The sequence below is a fragment of the Rattus norvegicus genome, chromosome 19, assembly GCF_021556685.1.
Source record: "Rattus norvegicus strain SHRSP/BbbUtx chromosome 19, alternate assembly SHRSP_T2T, whole genome shotgun sequence".
Taxonomy (NCBI): Eukaryota; Metazoa; Chordata; class Mammalia; order Rodentia; family Muridae; genus Rattus; species Rattus norvegicus.
Genome location: NC_141552.1, coordinates 5,380,968 through 5,399,288, shown reverse-complemented (window position 1 = coordinate 5,399,288; position 18,321 = coordinate 5,380,968). Strand labels below are relative to the sequence as shown.

Here is an 18,321-nt window from a genome sequence, read left to right as displayed (position 1 = left end):
AGTCTTCATAGCCAGAAAAAAAAACTCACTAACATTATTTTTACTTGATATGTGCGATGCAGAGTAAAATTTAAATTATAAGGCCATAGATAGCTATTGAACTATTTATCTATGTAGAGTCTATCTGATCTGTAAGAATTTGATACTACTATTGATGAACATGTACATGTAAGTGATTCATGTTGCCAGTTTACTTGGCTGTCGTGATTCCTATAGTCATCGTCTGTCTTGTAAAACAATGGATGATTAATCAGTGGCAAAAATTACCATGTTTAATTTAAGAGTTGGGAAACACAGAGGAGATAGTTTGTATTTTAGATTTTAGACTTTCTTTTTATTCAACATCATATATTTAAATTAGAAGATACCATTCAAAGCATTATATGGAGAATGATCTATGTATTCTCTTTGTTAATTATTGGTTAAGACATCCGTTTTGTATGGATATTGATAGTTCTAGGAGACACAGGTTCACAGCCAACATCCTGTCATTCTTAGATTTCTTCTACCCTGTCTGTCACAATGATCCCTGAGCCTTAGGTGTGGGCATTATGTTGTGATTTCTCAGTTGGTGCAGGAATCACAGCTTTGTCTTTTTTATTTGTTTTCTATATTGGAAGTTTCCTTGGTGGAAGATAAAAACTGAACTAAGCTGTGGGCATAAGAATCAATATTTAGAATGTAGGTAGGCATTGTGCTGTTTTAGAAATAGTGCTTGCAGGTTTTCCTCCAAGATCCATGACGTCACTAGGCCTAGGAAGTTGACTAAGTTCCAGATATCGCATATTTCTCTCTTTTTGAGTGTGTCTTCAGACCAAGTAGATAGCTATTGGCTACTACCAAAGTATGAGTGCAGGTACTGTGTCCTTAAGGTTATCATGCCATGTTGGTTGTGGTTTTTTATAAGTATCATACCTCGGTAAGATCTGTTGATACCTCCTGTCCTATGAAAGCTTGCATAGTGACATGTGGCATCATGAAAGACAGTCTTCAGGGAAGAAACTTTCAGGTCAGATATATCTCAGGGGCCTATGGGCCTTGTGTCTGAAGTACATCTTGCCTTCAGCAATATAAACTTACCCTACACATTTGGAGTACAACCAAAGACAAAAACAATCATTCTGTAAATGTAATGATTTCCATTTCAGGAGTCTCTTAGACAACTCCAACTACAATTCAAAAGAGGACGTCTCAGAGTTATTTTTACTTGCTTTGTTGGTTTTTTTTTTGTTTGTTTGTTTTTGGGTTATAATTATGTCTCCTTTCTCTTCCTCAAAACTCCTCTATATATCCATTTTCAAATTCAAAGCCCATTTCTTTCACTATGTATGTGTGTGTTCCTAAGTATAATCTTTTCAGTGTGTTTAGCATTATTTGTATATATGCTTTCAAGGCTGATCATTAGACAAACAGTTGCTGCTCTCTTTCCCAGAGAAGACCATCTCTTTCCAACACTCAGCTTTCCTTGGTTGACTACAGCTCTTTGTGTAGGATTGAAGCCTAATGGGCTTTTCAAGTTCAACTTGGTATGTTGAGTGTTGCCATCACTCTTCAGCTCCTGCTAGAGCACTCATGTTAGTGAGAAGTTATGGGCGGTATAGATTTTGATATTACAAGGGGATACAGTCACATAGTAAACTCTCTTATACACTGACTCTTATAATAATTCAGCCCCTTCTACAATGTACTCTGAACCTTAGGTGCAGGAATGTCCTATTAATGTATCCATTTGGACTGGGCTCCACAATTCTGCAGGATGACAGGTTGTGGCTTTCCATAGTGACCTTCATCTACTACAAAGAAAGGGTTCCTTGATTAGGAGTAAAGACCACACTTATCTATAGATATAAGGACAAATATTTATAAATTGTTTTCATGTATTATACTGGTTTAATTAATTAGAGGTTGTAGATTCTCATTCACGAAGCATGAATTTTCTATCAATGAATAATGTGATAGATTTCCAGTACCTACCAAGAATATATTTCCTTTTCTTGAGTGGGTCTTGAGTCCAATAGAGGGCTCTTGGTTACCCCCAAGGTAGGAATGTCACTACTGAACCTTTAGAGTTATATTACCATGCTGTTTAGTGATGTTCCAAGGCATAGAGAGAAAGGATAACTAGCTGCCTCCCTCCTTTGGAGGTTTCCATGGTACCTTTTGGTACATCAGTGAAAAGAGATCCTGCAAAAGGTTTTCTGAAAGATACATTCTTAACACTGAAACTTCTTTCATTTGTGTTAGGCAGCAGACCTCCTGGGATTTCTTTTAGGTGAAACAATTTGAAGCAACTATTATGGTCTGCATATGAAAAGTCCTCACAAACACATGTCTTTCCATCTTGGTTTCCGTCTGCTGGGTGCTATTTGGGGAAGTTGTAGAATTAGGCTCTTTCTGTCATTCTCTCTTCTTTCTGTTTCCCTGTGAGGTGAACAACTTTGCATCACAACGTCCTTGTATGAGAATGGTCTTCCTCAACATGAATAGAAGCATGGTGGGAGCCAGGCAGCCTGGACAGAAACCTACTAAACCATGAGCCATCTTTGCTTAGTTGTATATGTCTGGCATTTTTCACAGGGATAAAAATGTGATTCATCAAGTTGACTTTAAAACTATATTAAATTCCAGTATTATAAAAATGTCATCTGAAAGGCAGAATTAGAAAGGTTATCTTGGTCCTCCTTAGCTCACGTACCTGGCACAAAGAACTCACAAAGAGAGGGATAGCAAGGTAAAAGAGAAACTTATTCATTTGAAGAACAATAAATATAGCTCTTTCTGCCTTCTATTATCCTCCAGCTACCAATCATGGTTGTTATGAACACATAAACCAACAGTAAAAAATGCAATTTTAACTGTTTTGTTGTCTAGCATTAGCATCCTTCTCCTTGCATAATGGCTGCTTGATGGAGAATCATAAGGTCTGAATTTTCAGAACAGCATAGAGGAAAACATAATAAAAATATATGAAATCTCTACTTTTGTAAATATTCTAAATTGCTAAAATAATGATGCAGCATATGAAAAAGGAGGAAGTTTTTTTTTTTTACAAAAATGAGTGCTTGGCTAGTATGCAAAATCATATGATATGTCTCCAATACCAAAAACGATATATAGAAAAACCTGTTTTCACTTAGTTGAAAGCTATCTTGACACAGTAGCCCATGCTTCCAATCTTATCCCTCAGAAAGCAGGATCTATGTGAGTCTGAGTACAGCCTGTTCTACATAGTAATTTCTAGGCCAGCCAAAGCTACAGAGTGAGACATTGTCTCAGGAAAAAAATGAACAACAACAACAACAAAATGTAAACAGTATAAAACACTTGGAAGATAAATATAGTATGATATGATATTTGAGATAAACACATAAATACAAAGTGGGTAAGGGATTTATAGAATCAACAAATAATGAGAATTTTATTATAATAGTATATAACTTCTTACACAGAGCACAATATCTGCATATATTTATTCCAGCAATGTAGAAAAAGTTGTTGAAGGATCTTCAGTACAGAGAAAATAATCAGAAGTAAAAAATTAAAGTATCATAAACATATTTCTTTTATTCAAAAGTTGCATTTTTATTGAATTTCATTTCTTACCTGACATTTATAAATTGGACATTCATCCAAGATATCAAGAACCACTAAAGAAATAGACTGTCACATATTTAAGTCATAATAAGAATATCGCATTCAAGAGGAAAATTATATATTATTGCTTCAATATATCCATCTGTGTTACTAGAGGTAGAATACAGTATAGTAACTTTCAACTTAATACAGAAGTTTGGATCTTAAATTCACTTCACAATTCAAAGCTAGCAAATGTAGTGGTGAAAATATATGTATGACTGAATTCTTTAATTACTTACAAACTGGATCAGCATTCACTATCCAGGAAATTCAAAACAAAACAAGCAAACAAATAAACAAAAAAACATGAGTAGATGTATAGAAATCAACTATTCAATTGTTGATTCTTCTAGTACAGAATCAGCAAAGTTTGTGGGCAGTAAAGATTCAAATGAAATAGTTAACAGTAACTCAAATTATTTAATTACACCCTTGATAATTGTTAAAGGACGAAAACACCTTAATGCATTTTGAAACAATACGTGCTGCTGTGGTATGAATGGGAAATGTCCCCTGCAGGACCACATAGTTTTACACTTTGTTGTCCTGTTTTGAGAAGATACCTTAGAAATTAGAACCTGGTTCAGAAAGTAGGTGGTCCTAGTTCAGAAAGAGAATAATTGAGGGTGGTCCTTAAATTAATACACACAGCTGGTCCTGTCCTGAGCTTGTTTGTTTCTATAATATGAAGCAGTAGAGCTAGGTTGGAGATACTCCAAGTTTCTCAGGTGCTATGAAGCAGCCAGATCAATGTTTTCCTACTATGAGAAAACTTCTGGAGCCGTGATCCATTGTAAATGCTACATTTTCTGCTTCTGTTTATGATACACATGGTCACAGCAATATAGACAGCAATACATGTCTTTTAGATTAGAATATTAAATGCTACCTATGTCTTGTTTCTCCTTTCTCAGACTAAAAATACACCTTGCAACCCAGGAGAATACAGAAAGTTAAATGATAAGTATTTATCGCAAATCTTTCTCAGGCTATCATTCATTTTAGTTGCAAAATGTCAGCTAGCTGACTGAAAACATCATTTTAGGGAAGTTGGGCTAGTTGAAATTAAGACGATAATCTAGAGCTTAAAATGGGGGGGGGGGCGGTATATTTGACTGCAGCTCCCTGTCAAAGTATCTCTGTAGTCCAAAGAAAAGACATTGGAGTTTTCTTAATACCTCTAGATAGGGTGAACTAAAGCTAAATGCCAGGTCTCTTCAGCATTTCTTTCTGAACTATATATCTCAGTGTTTATAAGTGGTAAATGCTGTTTTTTTTTTCTGTTTTTCCACCTATTTATTTCCTATCTATTACAACAATGGATTAGAATAGAAAGAAACATGAGAAATAAATACAATAGTAGGCTAAATTAATATTGTTATTTTATTGAGACACTTTAATTAGTCTGTACAGAAATTAGTTAGTTCTAAATAATATGTTTGGTATTTCTTGCGTTATTCTGCTGTGCCTTAATACAGAGGAATTAGATAGTATTATAAGAGCTCTCCCTAAGAAACTGGCAATTCATTGTGTATTTTATATGTTAGTCCTTATTTTTATCCAAATAATTTTAATAATACTAAAGTGCCATAAGCCTGAAATAACATACTTCATTTTTCTTTTTTTCATTGGAATACTTTAAGTACATTTCAAATGTTATCCCCTTTCCTGGTTTCCCGTCCATAAACCTCCTATACAATCCTCCTCCCCCTTCTTCTATGAAGGTGTTCCCCTCCCCATCCATCCACCTCTTCCTGCCTTCTTGCCCTCCCGCAGGACCAAGGGCTTCTTCTCCCATTGGTGCCCATCAAGGCCATCCTCTGCTACATATACAGCTGGAGCCATGGGTCTGTCCATGTGTACATTATGGGTAGTGGTTTAGTCCCTGGGAGCTCTGGTTGGTTGGTATTGTTGTACTTATGGGGGTACAAGTCCCTTCAGCCCCTTCAATCCTTTCTCTAACTCCTACAACGGGGAACCCATTCTCAGTTCAATGATTCACCTCTATAACTGTTATGCTCTGGCAAAGCCTCTCAGAAGACAGCCATATCAGAGTCCTTTAAGCATGAACTTCTTGGACTCAGCAATATTGTTTGCATATATATGGGGTGGCTGCATATATATATGGGGTGGATCACCAGGTGGGACAGGCTCTGAATGGCCATTCCTTCAGTTTCTACTCCAAACTCTGTCTCCATATCTCCTCCTATGAATATTTTTGTTTCCCACTTTAAGAAGGACCGAAGTACCCACAACTTTGTTCATCCTTCCTCTTGAGCTTTATGTGGTCTGTGGATTGTATCTTGGGTAATTCAAGGTTTTGGACTATTTATCAGTGGGTGCATATCATGTGTGTATTTTTGTGTTTGGGTTACCTCACTCAGGAAAACATTTTCTAGTTCCATTCATTTGCCTATGAATTTCATGAAGTTTTTGATATTTGAGTAAAAGTCCAATGTGTAGATGTACGACATTTTCTGTGTCCATTCCTCTGTTGAAAGACATCTGGGTTTTTTCCAGTTTCTGGATATTATAAATAAAGCTGCTATGAATATAGTGAAACGTGTGTCCTTGTAATACTTTGTAGCATCATTTGGGTATATGTCCAGGAGAGGATTAGTTAGGTCTAAAGTTAGTACTAAGTCCAATTTCCCAAGAAAGTGCCAGACTGATTTCCAGAGTGGTTGTAAGAGCTTGCAATCCCACAAACAATGGAGGAGTGTTCCTCTTTCTCCACAACTTCTCCAGCATCTGTTGTCACCTGAGATTTTGATCTTAGCCATTCTGACTGGTATGAGGTGGAATCTCAGGGTTGTTTTGATTTGCATTTCCCTGATGAGTAAGGATGTTGAGCATTTCTTTAGGTACTTATCAGTCATTCGATATTCCTCAGATGAGAATTCTTCCTTTAGCTCTGGCCCCATTTTGTAATAGGGTATTTGTGTCTCTGGAGTTTAACTTCTTGAGTTCTTTGAATATATTGGATATTAGCCCTATAATAGGTGTAGGATTGTTAAAAATATTTTTCCATATTTTTTTTTGCCACTTTGTCCTAATGACAGTATTCTTTGCCTTATAGAAGCTTTGCAGTATTATGAGTTCCCATTTGTTGATTCTTGATCTTAGAGCATAAGCCATTGATGTTATGTTCAGGAAATTTTTCCCAGTGCCCATGTGTTCAAGACTCTTCCCCACTTTTTCTTTTATTAGTTTGAATGTATGTGGATTGATGTGGAGGTCTTTGATCCACTTAGACTTGAGCTTTGTACAGGGCAATAAGAACAGATCTATTGTGCTCGCTTCGGCAGCACATGTACTAAAATTGGAACGATACAGAGAAGATTAGCATGGCCCCTGCGCAAGGATGACACGCAAATTCGAGAAGCATTCCATATTTTTCCAAAGACCATCTGGAACCCTGGTGCACTGAAGCTCCCTGAAACGGCGGCACAGGTCTTCCTGGTTGCTGCCTCTGCAGAGAGCCCGTGGGCAGCACCCCACGAGCGAACTTGAGCCCCGGGACCACAGGTAAGACCAACTTTTCTGCTGCAAGAAAGCTGCCTGGTGAGCTTGGGACACACGGAAGCAGAATTCCTCTAGGACCGGGCACGTTCTGTGTTTACCGGAAGTCCCACACCCGCGGATCCCGGCCCGCAGCAGCTCTCTGCCCCCAGACCCTGTGAGAGAGAGACCCAACCGCCTGGTCAGGTGGGCACTCCTGAGGCTGCAGAGCAGAAGAGACCACCAACACTGCTCACACCTGCCCACATCCCTGGCCCAAGAGGAAACTGTATAAGGCCTCTGGGCTCCCGTGGGGGAGGGCCCAGGAGCGGCAGGACCCCTGCCTGAGACACCGCTGGAACCTGAAGGAAACAGACCGGATAAACAGTTCTCTGCACCCAAATCCCGTGGGAGGGAGAGCTGAACCTTCAGAGAGGCAGACAAGCCTGGGAAACCAGAAGAGACTGCTCTCTGCACACACATCTCAGACGCCAGAGGAAAAAGCCAAAGACCATCTGGAACCCTGGTGCACTGAAGCTCCCGGAAACGGCAGCACAAGTCTTCCTGGTTGCTGCCGCTGCAGAGAGCCTGTGGGCAGCACCCCACGAGCGAACTTGAGCCTCGGGACCACAGGTAAGACCAACTTTTCTGCTGCAAGAAAGATGCCTGCTGAACTCAAGACACAGGCCCACAGGAACAGCTGAAGACCCGTAGAGAGGAAAAACTACACGCTGGAAAGCAGAACACTCTGTCCCCATAACTGACTGAAAGAGAGGAAAACAGGTCTACAGCACTCCTGACACACAGGCTTATAGGACAGTCTAGCCACTGTCAGAAATAGCAGAACAAAGTAACACTAGAGATAATCTGATGGCGAGAGGCAAGCGCAGGTACCCAAGCAACAGAAACACCTCCCGTCACATAATTGTCAAAACACCAAACGCACAAAATAAAGAAAGAATATTAAAAGCAGTAAGGGAAAAAGGTCAAGTAACATATAAAGGCAGACCTATCAGAATCACACCAGACTTCTCGCCAGAAACTATGAAGGCCAGAAGATCCTGGACTGATGTCATACAGACCCTAAGAGAACACAACTGCCAGCCCAGGTTACTGTATCCAGCAAAACTCTCAATTAACATTGATGGAGAAACCAAGATATTCCATGACAAAACCAAATTTACACAATATCTTTCTACAAATCCAGCACTACAAAGGATAATATATGGTAAAGCCCAACATAAGGAGGCAAGCTATACCCTAGAAGAAGCAAGAAACTAATCGTCTTGGCAACAAAACAAAGAGAATGAAAGCACACAAACATAACCTCACATCCAAATATGAATATAACGGGAAGCAATAATCACTATTCCTTAATATCTCTCAATATCAATGGCCTCAACTCCCCAATAAAAAGACATAGATTAACAAACTGGATACGCAACGAGGACCCTGCATTCTGCTGCCTACAGGAAACACACCTCAGAGATAAAGACAGACACTACCTCAGAGTGAAAGGCTGGAAAACAACTTTCCAAGCAAATGGTCAGAAGAAGCAAGCTGGAGTAGCCATTCTAATATCAAATAAAATCAATTTCCAACTAAAAGTCATCAAAAAAGATAAGGAAGGACACTTCATATTCATCAAAGGAAAAATCCACCAAGATGAACTCTCAATCCTAAATATCTATGCCCCAAATACAAGGGCACCTACATACGTAAAAGAAACCTTACTAAAGCTCAAAACACACATTGCACCGCACACAATAATAGTGGGAGATTTCAACACCCCACTCTCATCAATGGACAGATCATGGAAACAGAAATTAAACAGTGATGTCGACAGACTAAGAGAAGTCATGAGCCAAATGGACTTAACGGATATTTATAGAACATTCTATCCTAAAGCAAAAGGATATACCTTCTTCTCAGCTCCTCATGGTACTTTCTCCAAAATTGACCATATAATTGGTCAAAAAATGGGCCTCAACATGTACCGAAAGATAGAAATAATCCCATGCGTGCTATCGGACCACCACGGCCTAAAACTGGTCTTCAATAACAATAAGGGAAGAATGCCCACATATATGTGGAAATTGAACAATGCTCTACTCAATGATAACCTGGTCAAGGAAGAAATAAAGAAAGAAATTAAAAACTTTTTAGAATTTAATGAAAATGAAGATACAACATACCCAAACTTATGGGACACAATGAAAGCTGTGCTATGAGGAAAATTCATAGCGCTGAGTGCCTGCAGAAAGAAACAGGAAAGAACATATGTCAGCAGCTTGACAGCATACCTAAAAGCTCTAGAACAAAAAGAAGCAAATACACCCAGGAGGAGTAGAAGGCATGAAATAATCAAACTCAGAGCTGAAATCAACCAAGTAGAAACAAAAAGGACCATAGAAAGAATCAACAGAACCAAAAGTTGGTTCTTTGAGAAAATCAACAAGATAGATAAACCCTTAGCCAGACTAATGAGAGGACACAGAGAGTGCGTCCAAATTAACAAAATCAGAAATGAAAAGGGAGACATAACTACAGATTCAGAGGAAATTCAAAAAATCATCAGATCTTACTATAAAAACCTATATTCAACAAAACTTGATAATCTTCAGGAAATGGACAATTTCCTAGACAGATACCAGGTATCGAAGTTAAATCAGGAACAGATAAACCAGTTAAACAACCCCATAACTCCTAAGGAAATAGAAGCAGTCATTAAAGGTCTCCCAACCAAAAAGAGCCCAGGTCCAGACGGGTTTAGTGCAGAATTCTATCAAACCTTCATAGAAGACCTCATACCAATATAATCCAAACTATTCCACAAAATTGAAACAGATGGAGCCCTACCGAATTCCTTCTACGAAGCCACAATTACTCTTATACCTAAACCACACAAAGTCACAACAAAGAAAGAGAACTTCAGACCAATTTCCTTTATGAATATCGATGCAAAAATACTCAATAAAATTCTGGCAAACCGAATTCAAGAGCACATCAAAACAATCATCCACCATGATCAAGTAGGCTTCATCCCAGGCATGCAGGGATGGTTTAATATACGGAAAACCATCAACATGATCCATTATATAAACAAACTGAAAGAACAGAACCACATGATCATTTCATTAGATGCTGAGAAAGCATTTGACAAAATTCAACACCCCTTCATGATGAAAGTCCTGGAAAGAATAGGAATTCAAGGCCCATACCTAAACATAGTAAAAGCCATATACAGCAAACCAGTTGCTAACATTAAACTAAATGGAGAGAAACTTGAAGCAATCCCACTAAAATCATGGACTAGACAAGGCTGCCCACTCTCTCCCTACTTATTCAATATAGTTCTTGAAGTTCTAGCCAGAACAATCAGACAACAAAAGGAGATCAAGGGGATACAGATCGGAAAAGAAGAGGTCAAAATATCACTATTTGCAGATGACATGATAGTATATTTAAGTGATCCCAAAAGTTCCACCAGAGAACTACTAAAGCTGATAAACAACTTCAGCAAAGTGGCTGGGTATAAAATTAACTCAAATAAATCAGTTGCCTTCCTCTATACAAAAGAGAAACAAGCCGAGAAAGAAATTAGGGAAACAACACCCTTCATAATAGATCCAAATAATATAAAGTACCTCGGTGTGACTTTAACCAAGCAAGTAAAAGATCTGTACAATAAGAACTTCAAGACACTGAAGAAGGAAATTGAAGAAGACCTCAGAAGATGGGAAGATCTCCCATGCTCATTGATTGGCAGGATTAATATAGTAAAAATGGCCATTTTACCAAAAGCAATCTACAGATTCAATGCAATCCCCATCAAAATACCAATCCAATTCTTCAAAGAGTTAGACAGAACAATTTGCAAATTCATCTGGAATAACAAAAAACCCAGGATAGCTAAAGCTATCCTCAACAATGAAAGGACTTCAGGGGGAATCACTATCCCTGAACTCAAGCAGTATTACAGAGCAATAGTGATAAAAACTGCATGGTATTGGTACAGAGACAGACAGATAGACCAATGGAATAGAATTGAACACCCAGAAATGAACCCACACACCTATGGTCACTTGATTTTTGACAAAGGAGCCAAAACCATAAAATGGAATAAAGATAGCATTTTCAGCAAATGGTGCTGGTTCAACTGGAGGTCAACATGTAGAAGACTGCAGATCGATCTATGCTTATCACCCTGTACAAAGCTTAAGTCCAAGTGGATCAAGGACCTCCACATCAAACCAGACACACTCAAACTAATAGAAGAAAAACTAGGGAAGCATCTGGAACACATGGGCACTGGAAAAAATTTCCTAAACAAAACACCAATGGCTTACGCTCTAAGATCAAGAATCGACAAATGGGATCTCATAAAACTGCAAAGCTTCTGTAAGGCAATGGACACTGTGGTTAGGACAAAACGGCAACCAACAGATTGGGAAAAGATCTTTACCAATCCTACAACAGATAGAGGCCTTATATCCAAAATATACAAAAAACTCAAGAAGTTAGACCGCAGGGAGACAAATAACCCTATTAAAAATGGGGTTCAGAGCTAAACAAAGAATTCACAGCTGAGGAATGCCGAATGGCTGAGAAACACCTAAAGAAATGTTCAACATCTTTAGTCATAAGGGAAATGCAAATCAAAACAACCCTGAGATTTCACCTCACACCAGTGAGAATGGCTAAGATCAAAAACTCAGGTGAGAGCAGATGCTGGCGAGGATGTGGAGAAAGAGGAACACTCCTCCATTGTTGGTGGGATTGCAGACTGGTAAAACCATTCTGGAAATCAGTCTGGAGGTTCCTCAGAAAATTGGACATTGAACTGCCTGAGGATCCAGCTATACCTCTCTTGGGCATATACCCAAAAGATGCCTCAACATATAAAAGAGACACGTGCTCCACTATGTTCATCGCAGCCTTATTTATAATAGCCAGAAAATGGAAAGAACCCAGATGCCCTTCAACAGAGGAATGGATACAGAAAATGTGGTACATCTACACAATGGAATATTACTCAGCTATCAAAAACAACGAGTTTATGAAATTCGTAGGCAAATGGTTGGAACTGGAAAATATCATCCTGAGTGAGCTAACCCAATCACAGAAAGACATACATGGTATGCACTCATTGATAAGTGGCTATTAGCCCAAATGCTTGAATTACCCTAGATCCCTAGAACAAACGAAACCCAAGACGGATGATCAAAATGTGAATGCTTCACTCCTTCTTTAAATGAGGAAAAAGAATACCCTTGGCAGGGAAGGGAGAGGCAAAGATTAAAACAGAGACTGAAGGAACACCCATTCAGAGCCTGCCCCACGTGTGGCCCATACATATACAGCCACCCAATTAGACAAGATGGATGAAGCAAAGAAGTGCAGACCGACAGGAGCCGGATGTAGATCGCTCCTGAGAGACACAGCCAGAATACAGCAAATACAGAGGCGAATGCCAGCAGCAAACCACTGAACTGAGAATAGGTCCCCCGTTGAAGGAATCAGAGAAAGAACTGGAAGAGCTTGAAGGGGCTCGAGACCCCAAAAGTACAACAATGCCAAGCAACCAGAGCTTCCAGGGACTAAGCCACTACCTAAATACTATACATGGACTGACCCTGGACTCTGACCCCATAGGTAGCAATGAATATCCTAGTAAGAGCACCAGTGTAAGGGGAAGCCCTGGGTCCTGCTAAGACTGATCCCCCAGTGAACAAGACTATGGGGGGAGGGTAGCAATGGGGGGAGGGTTGGGAGGGGAACACCCATAAGGGGGGAGGGGGATGTTTGCCCGGAAACCGGGAAAGGGAATAACACTTGAAATGTATATAAGAAATACTCAAGTTAATAAAAAAATAAAAATTAAAAAAAAAAGAACAGATCTATTTGCATTCTTCTACATACTGACCTCCAATTGATCTAGCACCATTTGTGGAAAATGCTATATTTTTCTCACTGGATAATTTTAACTCCTTTGTCAAAGATCAAGTGACCATAGGGGGTTCATTTCTGAGTTTTCAATTCTATTCCCTTGATCTACCTGCCTGTTTCTGTACCAATACCATACACTTTTTAATCACTATTGCTCTGTAATACAGTTTGAGGTCATGGATGGTGATTCCTTCAAAAGTTCTTTTATTGTCGAGGATAGTTTTTGCCATCCTGTGTTTTTTGTTATTTAAATGAACTTGCAAATTGCTCTTTTGAACTCTATGAAGAAATGATTTGGAATTTTGATGGGGACTACATTGAATCTGTAGATTGCTTTTGACAAAATGGCCACTCTTACTATATTAATCCTGAGAATCCATGAGCATGGGAGATGAAAAGTTCTATAAATATCTGTGTATAACTTTTGCTAAGTTTCTGTTTAGTTTCTATTTCTATGATCTGTCTTTTGTGTCTTTTGATTAGAGTGGGGCGTTGAAGTCTCTTATTATTATTGTGTAAGGTACAATGTGTGATTTAAGCTTCACTTAGGTTTTTTTTTTTTGAATGTAGGTGCTCCTGCATTTGGAGTATAGATATGCAGGATTGAAAGTTCACCTTGGTGGATTTTTCCTTTTATGTATATGAAGTGTTCTTCCTTATCTTTTTTGATGACTTTTGTTTGAAAGTTGCTTCTCTTCAATATTAGAATTGCTACTCCAGCTTATTTCTCAGACCATTTGCTTGGAAAATTGTTTCCCAGCCTTTTACTCTGAAGTAGTGCTGTCTTTGTCACTGAGGTGTGTTTCCTGTATGCAGTAAAATGCTGGGTCCTCTTTCTGTATCCAGTCAGTTAGTCTATGTCTTTTTATTGGGGAATTGAGTCCATTGATTTTAAGAGATATTAAATAATCATAATTGTTCTTTCCTGTTATTTTTGATGTTAGAGGTGGAATTACGTTTGTATGACTCTTTTTGTTTTGTTATAAAAGATTACTTTCTTGTTTTCTTCTATGGTGTGGTTTCCTTCCTAGTGTTGGACTTTTCCATCTATTATCCTTTGAGGAAAGACATTGTATAAATATGGTTTTGTCATGGAATATCTTAGTTTCTCCATCCATGTTGAGAGTTTTGATGGACATAGTTCCTGGCCTGGCATTTGTGTTCTCTTAGGCTGTGTATGACATCTGCCCAGGATCTTGTGGTTTTCATCATCTCTGGTGAGAAGTTTGGTGTAATTCTGATAGGTCTGCCTTTATATGTTACTTGACTTTTTCCCCTTACCGCTTTTAGTATTCTTTCATTGTTTTGTGCATTTGATGTTTTGACTATTATATGATGGGAGGAAATTCTTTTCTGTTCCAATCTGTGTGGTGTTCTGTAGGCTTCTTGTATGTTTATGGGCATCTCTTTCTTTAGGTTAGGGAAGTTTTCTTCTACAATTTTGTTGAAGATATTCACTACTGGTCCTTCAAGTTGGGAGTTTTGCTCTTTTCTATACCTATTATTCTTAGGTTTGATCTTCTCAATGTGTTCTGGATTTCTTGGATGTTTTGGGTTAGGAGCGTTTTGCATTTTATATTATCTTTGATGGTTGTGTCAATGTTTTCTATGGTATCTTCTGCCCCTGAGATTCTTCTATCTCTTGTATTCTGTTGGTGATGCTTACATCTATGATTCCTGCTCTCTTTCCTAAGTTTTCTATCTCCAGTGTTGCTCCCTTTGTGATTTCTTTATTGTTCATATTTTCATTATTTGATCCTGTATGATTTTGTTCAATTCCTTTGCTTGTTTGGTTGTGTTTTCCAATAAGTCTTTAAGGGATTTTTGTGTTTCCTCTTTAACGGCTTCTACTTGTTTACCTGTGTTGTTCTGTATTTCTTTAAGGGAGTTATTTATTTACTTCTTACAGTGCTCTATCATCATCATGAGATGTGGTTTTTAAATCCAAATCTTACTTTTCTGGGATGTTGAGATATCCAATATTTGTTTTGGTGGGAGAACTGGGCTCTGATGATGCCAAGTAGTCTTGGTTTCTGTTGCTTAGTTGCCTGCGCTTGCCTCTTGTCATCTGGTTGTCTCTGTTGTTAGCTGGTCTTGCTCTCTCTGACAGTGGCTTGACTCTCCTGAAGGCCTGTGTGTCAGTACTTCATGAGGCTGGCTTTCTCTCAGCTGGGTCTGGGTACAAAGAACTGTGAGACGGGGTCATATCTGGGTGCAGGCACAAACCAGAAGTGTCCTCTCCCAGACTGCTTCTGGGTTCCTGTGTACTGAGGGCTCTAGGTGGTTCTCTCAGAGCAGAATTGATGGTCTTGCCTCTGGTCTCAGTTGTGTCAGCACTCCTTACGACTGGCTGTCAGCTCCGGGCTCAGGCAGAAACCAAAAGTGTCCTGACCTTGACTTTCCAAGGTTCCTGTGTCTAGAAGGCTCTAGGCAGATTTCTCTTGGGGCAGGAATGTGAGCAGAGGTGGTAGTCTCCCTGATTTCTTAGGATTGTCCGCACTTTTGAGAGCTCAGTTCTCTCCCCGCTGGTATTTTGGTAGAGAAAGCTGTGGAACCGGATCAGCTCTGGTCACAGGCACAAACTGGAAATCCTGCCAATGACTGCTCCAAGGTTCCTCTGTCCAGAGGGCTCTAGGCAGTTTCCCCAGGAATGGAGCAAAAGTAGCTGTCTCCTCCGAGGTCTCAGGATTATCTGCACTTCTGAGAGTCTAGCTCTCTCCTCCATGGGATTTGGGTTCAGAGAGCTATGGTACCAGGTCAGCATCAAGCACAGGCAGAAACAGATACTTCCTTTTTCAAAAGTCATTATTATCTTAAAAAACAATTCAGGTTCTATGATCTGAAGTAGAATAGGTAAGTGGGTAGCATAGTGGTTCTTTAGGCTTTTCCACTGTATTTTCCTACAGTGTAAAGCAGACATTTTTCAACAACATGGATATGTTTCTTTTTTGCATGAATCATTATTGTATCTCTTGAAATAGTTCTGCTTTATCTTTTTCCATGATTATTGATGATATTGGTTCCTCTCATTCTCATAGCACCTCAAATCATGTGTGTGTGTGTGTGTGTATATATTTTAATAATATATATTATTAAAAAATATATATATATATAATATATGTATTTTAATAGCTGATCAGGATATTTTAACAATATAATTATTAGTTTTAATTACCAAACTAACCCAATCTGGAATCACTTCAAAATTAAGATTTTTGCCAAATCAAATGTTTTCTGGGGGAATGTCTATGTGGAATATTATATTAATTGAGTCATGAAAATTCACTACAAACTGTATTTCCCTATATCGGTTAAAATCTAGTATGTTTTAGTCTGGAGCTGAACATGTGACACAAGAAATAGAATGGGGGGGCACTGAGGAGATGGCTCAGTGGTTAAGAGCACTGACTGCTCTTCCAGAGGTCCTGAGTTCAAATCCCAGCAACCCCATGGTGGCTCACAACCATCTGTAATGAGATCTGATGCCCTCTTCTGGTGTGTCTGAAGACAGTCACGGTGTACTTATATATAATAAATAAATAAATCTTAAAGAAAAAGAAATAGAACGGGGAACACATAATAATTGTAGTCAGATATTGAATTAATAGACCTTTGTGACCTTGGGACATTAAGGTGTAGTTGAGAGAAATAATGCTATAGGGGGAGCTCCCCATAGAAAACAGACACTCATGGATTAACCTTTAAATTTTTTATTTTAGCTTTTACAGTTGTGTGGGAGTAGGTGAGTATGTGCGTGTTTGTGTGTGTGTGTGTGTGTGTGTGTGTGTGTATGTGTGTTTGTGCATGTGTGAATGTCCATACAGATTACCTTAGAAGCCAAAAGAGACTATCAAATACCCTAGAACTGGATCAAGTTACAGACAATTGTGTGTTAATGAATGTGCATTTTGAGAACCAAATTTGTATCATCTACGAGAGCAAGCCTAGCATTGAGTAATCTCTCCAGGCTCCACTTAGCTCCGTTTTATAATTTCTTTATTTGCTGTCTTATTGGTGATGTCGGTTCAGTTCTGTGGAGATTTTTATGACATCACTGGGGTGAAATGATGCATTTAAACTCTCGTGTTTCAAAGGCATGACTATACTTCCAGCATAATGTCACGCTTGTCAATCTTCCCGAAGGGACGTCTCCATATGTGGGATACTATTTACAAGGTAAATGCTACTATATAAGTCAGGACTAGTGGTAATAACAGCCTGGGGGTAGCAACTATCCACAGTTTCTCATGTGTGTCTGGAGCACTGCTCCAGTAATCTTAGGGGGAATTATAAACTGGAGTAAATATTTATGAAAACATAAAGGTGAGTGAAAAGCACAGAAAAGAGGAGAGAGGGGGGGGGACACAAAAATAGAGAGTCTGAATAAATGCAGTAATATAGTTAAAACTTGTATCAAATAGAATATTACAATTAATCTATTTTTAAGTGGATATTTTCTTTATTCTTTAATTGGAATATTTTTATTAACATTTCAAATGTTATTCCCTTTCCAGGTTTCCCATCCATCAACCCCCTATACTATTCCCCTCCCCCTGCTTCTATGAAGGTGTTCCCCTCCCCGTCCACTCACCTCTTCCTGCCTCCCTGCCCTGACATTCCCCTACAGTAGGGAGTCAAGCCTTGGCAGGGCTTTTCCTCCCATTGGTGCCCAACAAGGCCATCCTCTGCTGCATATGCACCTGGAGCCATGGGTCTGTCCATGTGTATTCTTTGGGTAGTGGTTTAGTCCCTGGGAGCTCTGGATGGTTGGTTCTGTTTTTCTTATGGGGCTGCAAGCCCATTTAGCTCCTTCAATCCTTTTTCTAATTCCTCTACTGGGGACTCCACTCTCAGTTCAATGGTTGGCTGAAAGCATCTGCCTCTGTATTGCCATGCTCTGGCAGAGCCTCTCAGAAGATGGCTGTATCAGGCTCCTGTCAGTTTGCACTATTAGTATCAGCAATATTGTCTGGGTTTGGTGGCTGTATGCATATGGGCTTGATCCCCAGGTGGGGCAGTTTCTGGATGGCTTTTCCTTCAGTCTCTGCTCCAAACTTTGTCTTTGTATTTCCTCCTGTGAATATTTTTTGTTCTGTCTTCTAAGAAGGACTGAAGCATCCCCACTTTGGTAGTCCTTGAGCTTCATGTGGTCTATGGATTGTATCTTGGGTAATCTGAGGTTTTGTGATAATATCCATTTATCGGTAAATACATGCCATGTGTGGTTTTGTGTGT

At 39.1% G+C, this 18,321-nt stretch overlaps 1 non-coding gene and 1 pseudogene across 1 annotated transcript; one reads left to right on the top strand and one right to left on the bottom strand.

The window, feature by feature from the left end:
* The window catches only part of Ddx3x-ps1 (DEAD-box helicase 3, X-linked, pseudogene 1), an 87,049-nt pseudogene that overhangs the window by 3,492 nt on the left and 65,236 nt on the right, over positions 1 to 18,321 (bottom strand).
* LOC120098743 (U6 spliceosomal RNA) lies at positions 6,929 to 7,035 on the top strand. Its single transcript, XR_015644459.1, has one exon. It is a non-coding gene; the product is annotated as a U6 spliceosomal RNA (small nuclear RNA).